This window comes from Megalops cyprinoides, chromosome 13 (assembly GCF_013368585.1).
Source record: "Megalops cyprinoides isolate fMegCyp1 chromosome 13, fMegCyp1.pri, whole genome shotgun sequence".
Lineage (NCBI taxonomy): Eukaryota > Metazoa > Chordata > Actinopteri > Elopiformes > Megalopidae > Megalops > Megalops cyprinoides.
The window spans coordinates 5,722,112-5,735,949 of record NC_050595.1 but is presented as its reverse complement, the minus strand read 5'-3'; positions in this window follow the sequence as shown (position 1 = coordinate 5,735,949).

Here is a 13,838-nt window from a genome sequence, read left to right as displayed (position 1 = left end):
TTGCCAATTAATCTGACAACCTCATTCGTGTTTACAATGTGCATTCCGCACGTGTGAATTGTCAGAGAACACTCTGTAGAAGAAATAGTGTATATTACGGATTTGTATAAATGGTGGGAACATCTGGAGGTTGAAAGGAAGAGCGGATATGCCATACTGAAGACAGTACGAACGTGCATGCTGTGTGCTGCAGAGTTCAGCGAGAGTGAGGCTTCCTGTAAGAGGGATAGAGATGAGAACACTAACAGCCTCCAGTCTGCTGATCTCATGTTTCATTTCAGAGCCCTCAAGTTGGAGGGCAGCTTACAAAAACATGACCAAAGGTTTTCCATGTTTTGTCCAAATGTGATGGGAAAAGGTCATGCTAGTCTGTGTTGAGACAGCAGGAGATGCCTGTGTCCATCCCAAAGACTCCCAGCTTGCCAAGGGCAGGACTGCCCTGAAAAGCTGTGTCTTGATGACACTGAGGCTGTTTTTTTTCTGTGTGGCAACAATCAGATGCTACCTTATCAGTTGGCTAAACCTATTGACCATTCTGTTTCAGCATTGATAACCCTTTCTGATCCCTATACCACTGGAGGAGATTGTCCCTCACCTGCAAAACCAGAAAAGGGATGACTGTACAATGAACACCATGAGCAAACAGAGCACATATCAACCACACTCCACTCAGTCACACACTGCAAGAGAAAAGATATCAACCACACTCCACCTGATCACACACTGCAGCACAAAAGATATCAGCCACAGTCCATTTGGTCACAATCACCATTCATAATTGGACCATGGTTGCCACCCTTGATATGGATGCCAACTACATTAACTGCATGAGTAGGCAGTCACCAGATGGGCACTGGGCCAGAGGTACCCCACCTCACCCTTGCTGCTTGGCCAGCGAAAGTCTATATAAAAGGGGGAAAAGCCTAAGACAGCATCCCCTGCCGTGACAGCCTCCACTGGGTCTCCAGTCCCCAGTGTTTGCATAGCTGGTTTTGTGTGTGCAATGGTCACAACAACTGGAAACCATTTAATTCACTGGAAACCAGAGCCGCCGAAGTGCCAAGTCCTAACATTGGAATTTTTGTGATGGCATGGAAAAAAAGGAAAAAGAAATGAGCATTTCTGCTTGCAGAGCAAGTTTCCCCGGCATGTTTTACTAGCACAAATGTGGAAGTCGTATATTACAATGTTAGTCATTCATCGGGTACAACAATAAAACTGTGAAATCCAAATGATATCATTTAAATTTGAACAATCAAATGGAAATTGCCCTTTGGCTTTTTTGAAGAAACTTATAGGCAAAAGGAAACACTGCGTGACATTTGGGTTGGGGGGTGGGGGGGGGGGGGGGGCTTATCTTTAATATAGCACCAGTGAGAAAATAATTTGAGTATTTTACATTTCACCTTGATTTGTCAAGCTGCAGAAAGCTTAAGAGCTAAACCAGCTCTTTTTTCCCCTTTTAACAAGAAAAAATGAAATGAAAAGATGAAATGAGAAGAAAAAATGTATTTAAAAGGTACATATACTAAATGTACAGCAGCCGTTTTCCTCTGCAGATGTGTAATAAAATGGAGATTTCTATAATCTTATTACATGCAAGGTAGCACCATCTGGAGCCTGGAGGGACGACGGGCTTGTGTCAGCCTTCATGCGTCTGAGGCAGCACAGAGGCTCCCCTCGGCTGAGGAACTGCAGGCGGCTCAGAAGAGGAGGTAATCATCGCACACAGACCAAAGGACTGATCAGCCGCACAGAGGAGATCTGTTTATTGCAAATGCCACACACAGCCAGCCTCGCTGAGACGCTCCCCGCTCGTCAAATAGAGTCTGCTGCTAGTCGGTGCTAAGAAAAACGAAATGTCGCGCTTAATGTGTGTTACTGTTGTGCGTCTCCATTTCTCTGCTTATGCTCATCTAGTACAGTGCTACACCAGTGCTACATCTCCACATCTACATCCAACTCTCTATCCATATTAGACATATTTCACTGTACTGCATTTCTGTTGTCTCGTGAAATTGAATGATTACCTATGTTTTAATTATATAGAATTGAGTAAAGAGCGCAATTTAAAAAAAAAATAATAATAATAAAACCACACAACGCATGTGCTGATTGCTACAGTAGCATGTCTGTGTCTTGTCTAGCATAACTAGAGGAGGGAAATTCTGAATCTGCAACAGAACAAAAGCAAATGGCCCTTGTCTTCAGTTAATAAGTGCTAAAGTAGCCATACAGAAATTAGAGGACAGATGGTTGATTAGCCTTCAGCTCACAAATTGTGGTTTATAACCTGAATACCCCAGTTTCTTTGTCTGAAAAAAGAAAAAAAAAATACGCTCAAAACATATGCTATTTATTTAACTGATTATATGTTTTTGTTACATTTGACTAATTAATTTGAAAATATTTTTTGTAGCATTGGTATGCAGTCGATCGTTTTTTATTTGTTACTCAAATACCAAATGACAACAAGATTGGGTAGTGCTGTGAAAATGCACTTTGAGCAATTCAGTACAAGTTCCTTAATTTTTTTTTTTCTGTTTGTGTGTGTTTATATGTTAAATCAGAGACGCTTACACTGTCGGGGAAAGTAATGAAACACACAACCTAGATGTGATGTGTTAATCCAAGATAATTAGTAACCTCGGCTTTGGGAAAAGCAAGCAAACTCATCACATACACGGTAGCGGTTCCTTGTTTTGCGGCAGCCGTCTTCTAACCAGCGTACAGCGCTCTAATTAAATTGGGGTGTCAGGCACCTGACGCTATCTCCCCCATATCAGTATTCACAGCGTTTCTCTGCCTCTGAAGTCACGCCTACTTATTAAGGGAGCTGGAAGGATATATGTTTTAATTAGCAACGGCTCTGGTGAATTAGACCTGTGAGACAATAACATTAAGTCAAATTTTAATTAAAGTGGGGGGAAAAAAACCTAATTGTTTTCACACCGGCTCTCCGCCGTGGGTCCAAAAATAAACTCTTCTTCCACTCTAGCTCAACACCTCGCACATCAGGTTGGCCTACTTACGCGACCTTCCGCGATCCGACCGCCTCAGCAGGTTGCTCTGTCTCCTGCCTCGTGTAAATTAATTTCCGTACCGCCGGCTTCCCGGTACAAGGCAGGAACAGGTGAATGAGAAGCTTCCAGCTCGAAAAGTCTCCAGGACCGTGATTACGGGCAGATGGTCGACTCGCAGTACCACCTGACAAATAGTTCATGTAAATGCAAATACATGGCGCGTAAATAAAGGTTTTTACTCTAAACGCATATATTAATCTTACTGTGGCCTAATTGATTTCCCTTTACATCTACAATATGACGGTTAGTATGATTATTATTATTATTTTTATTATTATTAGTATTACATGAAATAACTACTTGGTGGGTGCATGATATATCACTTAATATTAAATAACCTGCTACAGCTGTTTAGCTTCTTAAGTAGAGACTCTTTTACAAGCCCTTTTATCAGCCTGGTTTTACTGCTCCCAGCCTTGTGACTTGGGAGGCAATGGCTGAGGGAAGCTTCATGCTCAGCAGATTGAATTGAGACAGCTTTAATTGAATTATTTATTATGGTACATTCCTTAATTTCTCAGCCGAGGACTGTTATTCTTCTGATTTAGAGCAAAAGCTGAAGTTCAACTTCATATTGTAGAAAGTCGTACTTTTTCCTCAAGAAAAACAAGGTAAAGTTATTTTTCAATCAGGAAGTTGTGTTACAAAAAAGACTTGAAATGCAGCCAGGGTTCAATCCCATTAACCTTCTACAGACAGCCTTTCTGCATAGAGGGGATGCCTGTCAGGACCTTTCAACTCCAGTGCATATGCAAATACATAATGAGAACTTTATGCAATTTTGAGAAATAAAATATAGCTATAAAGTCCTCTTATGAAAATGTGAAATGAGTGTCAGAAGTGTAAAGAGAAGTCTTTGTACTGATGGCATTAAAAATAAGCCAATCACTTCAAGAATTACATTTAGATCACACACACACACACACACACACACACACACACATATATACATTTTTTTTTTTGGGGGGGGGGGGGGCAGGGTATGGCCTGTGGATTTCTTCTAATATGTTTTTATTATTACATACATTATTTCTGACCATTACATATGCACCTAAATATGACAACCAGGAGAGGCAGTCTTAGGAAATATATTACATTTTTGTTACCAGCATGCTCATTTCTGATTCTTGGCCGAATGTTATCTAGAGGTCAGGTTTAGTGGCAGGAGATTGTCCTATCCAGCTATACACTGAAGAGCAATCTTAAGGAGACCGAGCAAAATCTCTCATCTACAGCTTCTCAACCAATACGTCAAGTAAATTGCCTCAGTGTTATGGTAAAATTTCAAAATCTGATACAATCATGGCCGAGGCTTCAGAGCCAGTCAGCCTCAAAGCCCCGATAATTACTTATTCCCTACAAATAGATAAGAGACTCTGAAAAATCCTTCTGCCGTGAGCTGTGACTGGAATGAATCCCTCAGCACTATCTTAATACTATAAGACAACAGACATCTTTGTTTATTTACCACAAGGAGTTGGAGTTTCCAATGCATGCATTTATTACAGTGTGAAACAGACAGGTAATAAGGAGCACAGGGGGAAGCCTGTTTGTCTCAGACAAACATTTCGATACATGGCAAGCTGTTTACCGTCTCTGCATAAGCCTGCTCTCTGATCATGTCACCACTATTATCCACAAGGTTTGTCAATGCACATGTGAAAAAGCAAGAGTCAAGGAGCCCATTTTGTTGTGTGTGTCTCTGTGTGTGTGTGTGTGTGTGTGTGTGTGTGTGTGTTTGATGGAGAGAGAAAGAGAAAGAAAATCTGAAAAAGAAATCATTTTGTAGAGAAGGAAAGATAAATGTGTACAATGTATATGAAAATAGAAAATTCTTAAAAATGTTTTCTAATATGAAACAAACGTCACCTTAAAATAATTTACTTTGAGTTTCTGTGTTCTTAAATAAAATATCACACAGAACCAAATGTATGTATTCCAACCAATGTGTCATTCACACATATCCATATAAACACATATTCACATATTGTATTTGTCAAGTGGTAATGTTGAAGGTTGAAGTATTTAACATTCACCCAACAAAACGGCTTTGCTCTGGACACTGTCAACAGAATTAACACCACAGCAGTGGGTCTACTCCATTGTAGTAACCTGTGAATTTTACAGATGGCCTTTGCTGACAATCAAGTTAATTAGCATGTATTTTTTTCTCTTGTAGTATTTAACTTGGTTATCTGATTCTATAATTCAGTCTCAGACATTTGAAATAACCTCAGAGATTCTCCAAAAGTGGAATAAATTTGCATCTATATGGCATAAAAACATGCTTTGTTTGTTGAGATCAAGCCTGTAATTGTCCTGGGTTGGATCCATCACCTAAATCAACCTTGAGGATGGTAGGACCTTTGCCGCGATTGCTAATCGATCGCTCTGACACGCCTCAACCACCTTCTGAAGCTGGTTTTTTGGCACAGAGCTTCAGAAGAGAGATCTCCCGGTCACCTCCACTGTAACATCAGGGCCTAATCTCTCAGGGATTAGCAGTTATGGCAGGAAACAGACTGTGCTGTTCTGGGACCAGCCTTCGCTCAGAAAACTGAGACAGAAAACATGTGCTCTCAGGGGAAAGTGCATTCTTGCAGCCCTCTGTAAAAGCTCTCACTAGTCTGACACAGCCAATGCCAGCCTGTCTGGCGAGTTCATCTCCAGCTCTGCACTCAAAAGCAGAGAGATCTGTCGAGCACCTGAGCCCGGGCGACTCCAGCTTTGGCAGAGGAGGAGGAAAAAAGAAACAGTGCATGTGTGATGGGGCAACCTGACAAGGAAAGCAGGGACTTAAAATCAGGCCCTCTCCTACCTGCTGCCATAACACTTTGAATATAACTCCCATGCATTCAACACAGCACTGCAGATAGGGCAGCTAAATGTGCGTAGCCTGTTATCATCGACAACTAAAGGGTGGTTGTCCAATCCTAGACCCCCCCCAGCCCCCCCAGCTAATCTGTGGATGGCAAATGTAGCGGAAACACAATAACATTTAGTACAGTATTATTTCTGTTTTGTTTAAAACCTAAATGTAGCCAGGAGCACTAGGCTCTTGCACGCACAGGTCAATATAATATACCAGGCTTCAACCAATTACAGGCCTACCCCCTTCAAAGGCCCCTTTGTGTGTCCCCGGTGATGGCTGAAAGAGGACCCTAAAACATTCCAAACAGTTCCACATCTGCAGACTCCCTTTTGCTTTCTCTTCAATGCCCTCGTGGTTTTATTTCATGAAGCCATCAATGCCAAAGGAATCCCAGGGCTTTGAAACCCTAACTGATTCCCTTCCATTGGGCCTGGAAGAATCTGAAACTAAGACAGCTGTACTTCCAGTGGTGGCGGTGTGTGTGTGTGTGTGTGTGTGTGTGTGGGTGTGTGTGTATGTGTGTGCGGTTGGGGGGGGGGGTGTTGAGACAAAAAGACAGAGTGAGCCCTAAGGCAGATAGATAGGAGGAGAAGGAGAGGCTGAGAAAAAAACGACAAAGAGAGTGAATGAGGGAGAGAGGGAAGGTGAGAGAAAGCAAGAGTATGAGATTAGATGAGTATGAGAGAGTTTCAGTCTAATAGCGGTGAAATTAAGCAAGCTCCTAATGTTTTGTGTTTGTAGGATATCTTTCACAAAAAATATACCCTTGAACTTGGTATCCAAAGAAACAGTCAAATCATATAGTGAATAGTGGTTGGAATCATGGCAGTGGTGTATTCGAGGTCATTTAATAAAATGTTAAGCCTTGGTCTTGCCTGGAATAATTGCTTTTTTAATATTCACTGAATAAGCAATTCATGAATTACTTTTTCTTGATGGCCCAATACAGAACTAGATTAATTATCTGATTAGCAGATGTCAGGGTAACTTGTACAGCTCATATTTAACACACCGTCTAATGGTAAAGTTAAATGGGTTCATGGAATTCAGGGGACATTGTTTCAAACAGGATGCAAGCCTGCAACCTACTGGTTACAAGTAAAGTCCATTCTCCATTTCTTCATGCTGCAATGCTTTGGTATGGATGTTGATTCGTATAAATGCAGTGACTTGTTTTATGTGTGGTCCCTCAGCATTCGACGCAGTAGGTCACTGTCAACCCGCTGGCGACAATCAATAAGCACACATTGAGCATCAGGTTTACAGTAACTTTATTTATAATATCGTGTTTTGACCATGGCAGTGCTTCTTCAATCGATGGCTTGTCCGTTGCTTTGACGGCTTGGAGTGTCTTACACGAAACTGGTGAAAGAGCCCAGCGTCCCGCTGGAGAGTATGAGGGATTTACGCCCATGTCTCCGGGAGTGAGGGACGTGGATAAGAGAAGCAACAGGGCCCCGAAGCTTTCCAAGGAGCCCGCCGTGAATTATGGGGGCCGGCTCTCGCCTGCTTTCGGCTGACACGCCATAAATCACGGGACGACTTGAATCTTTTTTTTTCCTTCCCCGGTGTTATTTCCCTCTCTTTTCCTCCAGCAGTCTCAACAAAAACACCGGCGACGGAAAGACGGGGAGCAGAGATATTCAGGGCTCCAGCGTCCAGCATGTCCCTGCAACCCCACTGGCCTTTGAGCCCCATAAATCCAACTTCAACAGGCAGCAGTGACCATGGAAACTTGAAACTGTGAACCCTCATACAGAAACACAGCCACTTTTGTATTGTTGTTCAATTATTTCCTTTTTTGTCTTATTTTTAGTAACATGATTCAATTTTATCTCTAACTTGAAAAGGTCAAGATCACTAATGTTGCCTCCAAAATGTTCCATTTCAGAACTGCATGGTGCTGCATGATTGGGTTGGATTTTTCCCGTTTCATATTAAAAAAAAAAGAAAAATACCCAGAATTAAAATGAAGGTTTTAATGTGATACCTAATGGGGGAGAACAAATACTGGCATACTTCCAGGGTACACTGTGGCAAGTATTCATCTTTCAAATGGCTGACTTGAGGAAAGGGCATTAACTTTCTCATTATAAACTAATATTAATCACTGTGAGAGAAAAGACTGTTGAACTTTGGTAGTAATGTGGTCTAATCTATAGTGAATAGGGAACAGGACCAGAATATAGTTCAGATCCTATGTTGTGAAATAGCTTATATTTTCACATGCTTGATATCTGACAGCTGGATATTTGCTGAGGCAATTTAGGTAAAGTACCTTGCTTAACTGTGCAACTTTAGTGCCCTTTCCAGGACAGCTGCAATCTTCTGAAATCCCTTGTCTACAAATCCAATCAGAGTTCAGTTCCTTAACCATGCTCCTATGCTGCCATCCCAATTAATATACTGTTATGTTACACAGTACCCATTACATCTAAACCTGTGCTAAAAAAAACCTTTCATCTTTGTTTTCACAGCAAAATGGAATTCAAGGTCAACATTCAGCACTTGCACTGCTCTGAGAGTTTTTCAAGAGGTTTATCTTGAATTCCCACATTGAAATGTAATGGCGCACAGACACGAACTGAGTATTAACTGAATATCAGTACTGAAAGCCACAATTATATTACAAATTGCTATGAAGGAAGCCTCCTGCTAGGTTTAGTCAGGACATGGAGAACAGTCTAAATTGCGGGCTTTACGGCAGTGAATAACAGAGAAGAGGAAATAATGGCTTCGTCTTGTGCTCATGGGAGAAGAATTAATCTTTCCATGCAAGCTGCTTCAGTGGGGGAGAGGACTTCTTGTACAATACTGTCTCTGTACAAAAGCTAAACAAGATGATGCTGAGCGCAAGCATTCATTCTGGCTTGATAGTGAAAAGTCCATTCATGTTGCCTTATTTTCGGCCATTGTTGAAGAGGACAATGGCTACAACGCTCAGTGTTGGGGAGGTAGTGTGATGTAGTGGTTCCTTCACAGAAAGTCACATGTGTGAATCCTACCATCTGTATGTTACTGCCCAGTGGCGGGCCACATAATGTGAATTGCATCGGTAAACATCTTACTGTAAAATGTGTGTACCCTGCTTAAGGGCATCTTCTATGCAAATAAATAATGTAATACATAAAAATATACAGGCCGTTATATAGTAACTGCATTCCCCCTTGGCAAGCAGGGCTTATTTTGTTGTGTGGAGACAGGCAAAACAAAATTACTAATTTAGAAAACACTATTTCTACCAGGCAAGTGTGAAACAACCAGAGGAATAAAGATGCATGGAAAAGTTTTATTACTGTACTTATTACATTATATTTTATTACTTTAATAAGCCATATCTAAATGTTTTCGACTGATGACTAAGATGAGTCTATTTGTGCTTTAGTAGGGTGTGCAAGTAAGGCTTCATTCTAACAGCACACAGAATTTCAGTAAGTTTTACTTTTTTCCATTTATGAGTGAGTTTTCCATTTATTTAGCTGAGTTTTGTGGTCATTGAAGTGTAATGGAAAATACTGAAAGGGAAATGACAAAAAAACTGCTCTCAAACTACTTCTCAATGTTAAAGACAAAACACACTGTAGTCAGATTGAAAAGAGGCCTTGTTTATCAAACAACAGGGAATGTTTCCAATGACAGTAGCACTTTTATGCTTTGCTGGACTAGCTCAGTAATAAATCTCTTCCGTTCAAGGCTTCTCTGAGTGAAGAACCCCCGGAAGCCTTCACTTGCCTTGAGTTGCATTGAATAGACTCCTACCAACAAGCCATGCCAAAGCAGTATTGCACACAGTTTTCCCATGTCTGTCTGGCATGATGTATAGTGATGTATATCATTATGCGTTACATCTTCATAAACATTTATCTGTGTTCAACTTTTTTTTCTCCACCAGTCATTTTTGTGCTTATTCCCAATGGTATTTTCAAAGAAAAATTACAAACAGATATTGTTCTAAAAAAAAAAAAACATTTGATTGATGTTAGAGAAAATAGAACTTTTAAGGCTGAATATACAATATAGTAAACAAGCCAACAAATTATTATGCTGAACAATTATTTACTTATTTATGTATTGTTTCTTCTTAATATCTAGCTGGTGTGAATGTCCCTTTTTTCTCACTTGATACATAACATGCTTGTAATATTTGTGGCATCAGCATCAACTTAATGTCATGTCGCGAAAAAAAAAAAAAACATCAACTGACAATTGTTGTTGTTCAAAGTGGGAGGTTATTTGACAGTAAAAGGCAATGAACACTATCCATTTACAAACAGCGGTTAGCAGACAGAGTCTGAGCCTGGATCAAGTTTCGTGTTGCTGTCATGTTCCTCTGCATAATTTACGGGCCTAATCTCCAAGCAGCCATCAGCGCGATGGCGAGATAAACGTTTCCTTGCTCTGCTGGCCCGCTGCTGGTGCAAGCAGATGGATTTCAGGGAGAGCGACGGGGTGATGGTCATATGGAAACTGAAAGGTGATTCACCGGTAACCTCCCGTGAGATCCATCACTGACTCCTGCTGTACGGCACCTGATCTCCAGAACAAAGCGAAGGCAGCATGCCTACTCTTTACCCAACAGCTAAAGCTGGCCTTCATTTTCTACATGTGGCAGGCCCTTTCAACTGTGGCAAGGCTGTGAGATTCCACAGCGTGTTGCCTTTGTATGTGCACTCTTGCACCAAAATGAACAGAACAGGGGTGCCACCCTGATTTTCCTAATACCTCTAACTGCATGCAGGTATGAGGAAAGGGTAGGGTAGCCTCACAAACACACACACACACACACACACACACACACACACACACTCACACACATATAACCTGCAGACATTAGTCTGTCACAGTGGCTGCTCCCTCTGCTGAGGTCCGCTCAGGGCCTCTTCTCCTCCCTCTGGCCCGCAGATGCTGCACAGGGCCCATGCTTTATGTCTGCAGGGCCGATGGGAGAGGGTAAATGCTGATTGATGGTTTCGCAGTGCAGACTGTAACATTCTTTTGGTTCAGAGAGATATGGGAGAGCCTGCAGTCTGCCGGCTCAGGTCGCGGGAGGACAGCAGTGCAGACAACACCCTGGGAGTAACATCAGGAGACCAGGGGATCTGGGAGGCCGGTCTGGGTTGCTAATAGAAACGGGGAGCGGACAGGGGCCTTCTCCAGCGGGAGACAGGGCAACCTGGTGGCAGTGGCTCTATGTCCAGTGACAGGGTGACTGATAGGGACCACCTGCCAGTCCTCTCTGGTGGAGACCTGAATCAGAGGGATAGGTCTCTTACAGCCCTGGTTGGGCCCATTCATGCAGAAGTCAGAGCAGCCTTTCAATCATTGCTGGAATTAGACCCAGAACACCAGGCCATTTGAGTGCTTCTGCCAATCACACCTCCTCGAAGTGGCAGATCTCAGGAGCCAGAATCCATCTTCAGTAGAGCCAGAGTGGAGACCCACAGGAAGCCTCTCTGTCAGTAGCACTCACTGGGAGACCAGTCCGTAAACTGTTAGCGGTGATTTTAAAGGCTCTTTCCTGTGAGAGTATATGCTGTTCTCTCCTATTGTTGCTTTGGTCACACTCATTTCATGCGCCCAGTGTTTTCTCTCCATGTTTTGCTGCACCTGCACAGGTGTGTCATCTGACATCTGGGCCTTCGGTAATCTGCACAACAGACGTTCTCTGCAGCCCGAAGCCTCATGTTAAAAAAGATAATCAGTCCCTTTCCTGCAACGTAGAGGTGTTACGAGGATTAGCAGGAAAGGGAATGTCGTGCTTCTGACAACCAGTGCTGGAAAAAAAAAAACGCTTCATTTTGATGTGTAAGCGTTCCTTTCTCAGCCTGCTGCTTGTTAGCTTTAGATTACTCTCCTGACGTCCATTGTGTTGACTTCATCACACAGATTTACGAGAGTAAGAATGTAGAACAAACACAACAAAAGCAATATCGCCCTGATTAAACATTGGCCGGTGCCTTAAATCCGTGCACGTTTCCCTTTATATCGCAGACTTATTTTGGTCACATTGTATGTAAGACGCAACTACATAAAGCTGGTTGTTTTATCAGCAAAGTCTCACACGACACCTGTCATAGCCGAGACGAAAGAAGCCCCAATGGGATGTGACTCTGTTTGTGGGGATGAATGGGACCTGAATTTCAACATAACACATTGTGACACATGATAAAGAGTCTCACATATCATGCATAATGTATTATGAATTCTTAATGCAGCTGTTATGCCATGTTTATGAAGGCATTCCGTATGATTTATGTAGCTGCACTTAATATACCATGTGACCCTGACATTTCTGAAAGAAAAAAACAGGTCAAACTGGGTCCAAAACAAGTCATTGCACTGCATGGTGCAATACTTGACATCATGTGATTTGATATTATCCATATGTATATACTCTCTGCAAGTTTTCATACCACAGATTAAGCAGCATTTGAGAAAATTCTGAGCAGAAAAAATGATGCAATACATATTTTTCTTTTCCGTTTTAGCATGTTTTGCCTCCTATTAAACCAGTGGTGTGAATCATAGTTATATATGTCATGTGCTGTTTTTTTGGTGAAGTGTATAACACTCTTCCACAAGTAGCTTTTCTATGGGATTTCTGAACGCTGGAAGGGGTAGATTTAAGAGGGGTGTGGGGGATTCTATCTTTCTGTTTACTTCCTGTCTCCCACGGGAAATTGGTGGCAGGCCTCATTCAGGTGCGACGGGAGTTCAATTCTACCCCCCACCCCATTCTATTTCTATTTCAAAGTGCACACTGACCTTTAGCTGCGAAGAATTCCTTGGAGAAAGTGAATGGGCTCCTTTCTGGAAATGGCCAATCGAAAGAACGACCGCTGTGACCGCGCGTGTGTGTGTGTGTGTGTGCGCGCACGCGTGTGTGTGTGCATAGATACATTCTGTTCAGTTTATTATACCTTTACACCATACAGCAACAGGATATATTGTGGGTGGTTAGAAAAAAACCTCATCTGATTGTAACAGATTTATTAACACCATCAATCTTTTTATAAAAAGAGCATTTATTTCAAAGATTTCTGCTTCTTAGATTGAAGCACATAGTAAAGCAACAGTACAATGTTCATAAAATATAAGTGTGATGCTGTACCCTTGTCTTACATGTTGAAATACTGATATCTGCATGTATACTAAAATAAGAACCTTTAAAATTGTACAAATAGGTACCATAAAATTGACATAGAAATTAGGCGGCTTTCACTGCAACAGGACAGATTGGTATTTACTCAGAAGGGAGAATACGATTTGCGAAAAAAAGAAAATAAGAAATAATGAGAACCCAAAATTAACAATAATAATAATAATAATATAATAATAATACTGAAAAAAAGGATTTTTAAAGAATCAATCGGCGCAAGTTTTGATCCTCAAGAGACATATTTGCACATCGTACTGTACATACGTTATATGGATTTAGCTTGCTTTACGATATATATTTTTTTCAAGTTACAAAAAATGCACTGCATCGCAAGAGTGTCCGTTGTTTAAGGCGATTTTTGAGCTCACAGCTTGTATTTTTTGTGATCGATACTTCATTTGGCGAAAGTGGGGGATTTCTTCAAAATTTGAGAAAACACCGAGAAGACTCCCGGTTGATGTTAAATCCATTGTCTCGTGGTAGCAAAAAGAAAAAAAAAATTCAAAAACCAAAAGAGGAATATCTAGACAGGAAGAATACTTCTTCGCAAGATGGACGTGCTACAGAAGCGGTCAGTCTCAGTTCAACATTATTTTTCTCGCGTGATTTTTTTTTAATATAAGGCAACTGTTTTTTTTGTTTTTTTTTGTTTTGTTTTGTTTTTTTTTTCCCATGGTGAGTGTCTTCACAGTATGAACATCTCTGTGTCCATGTCTTCCTGATC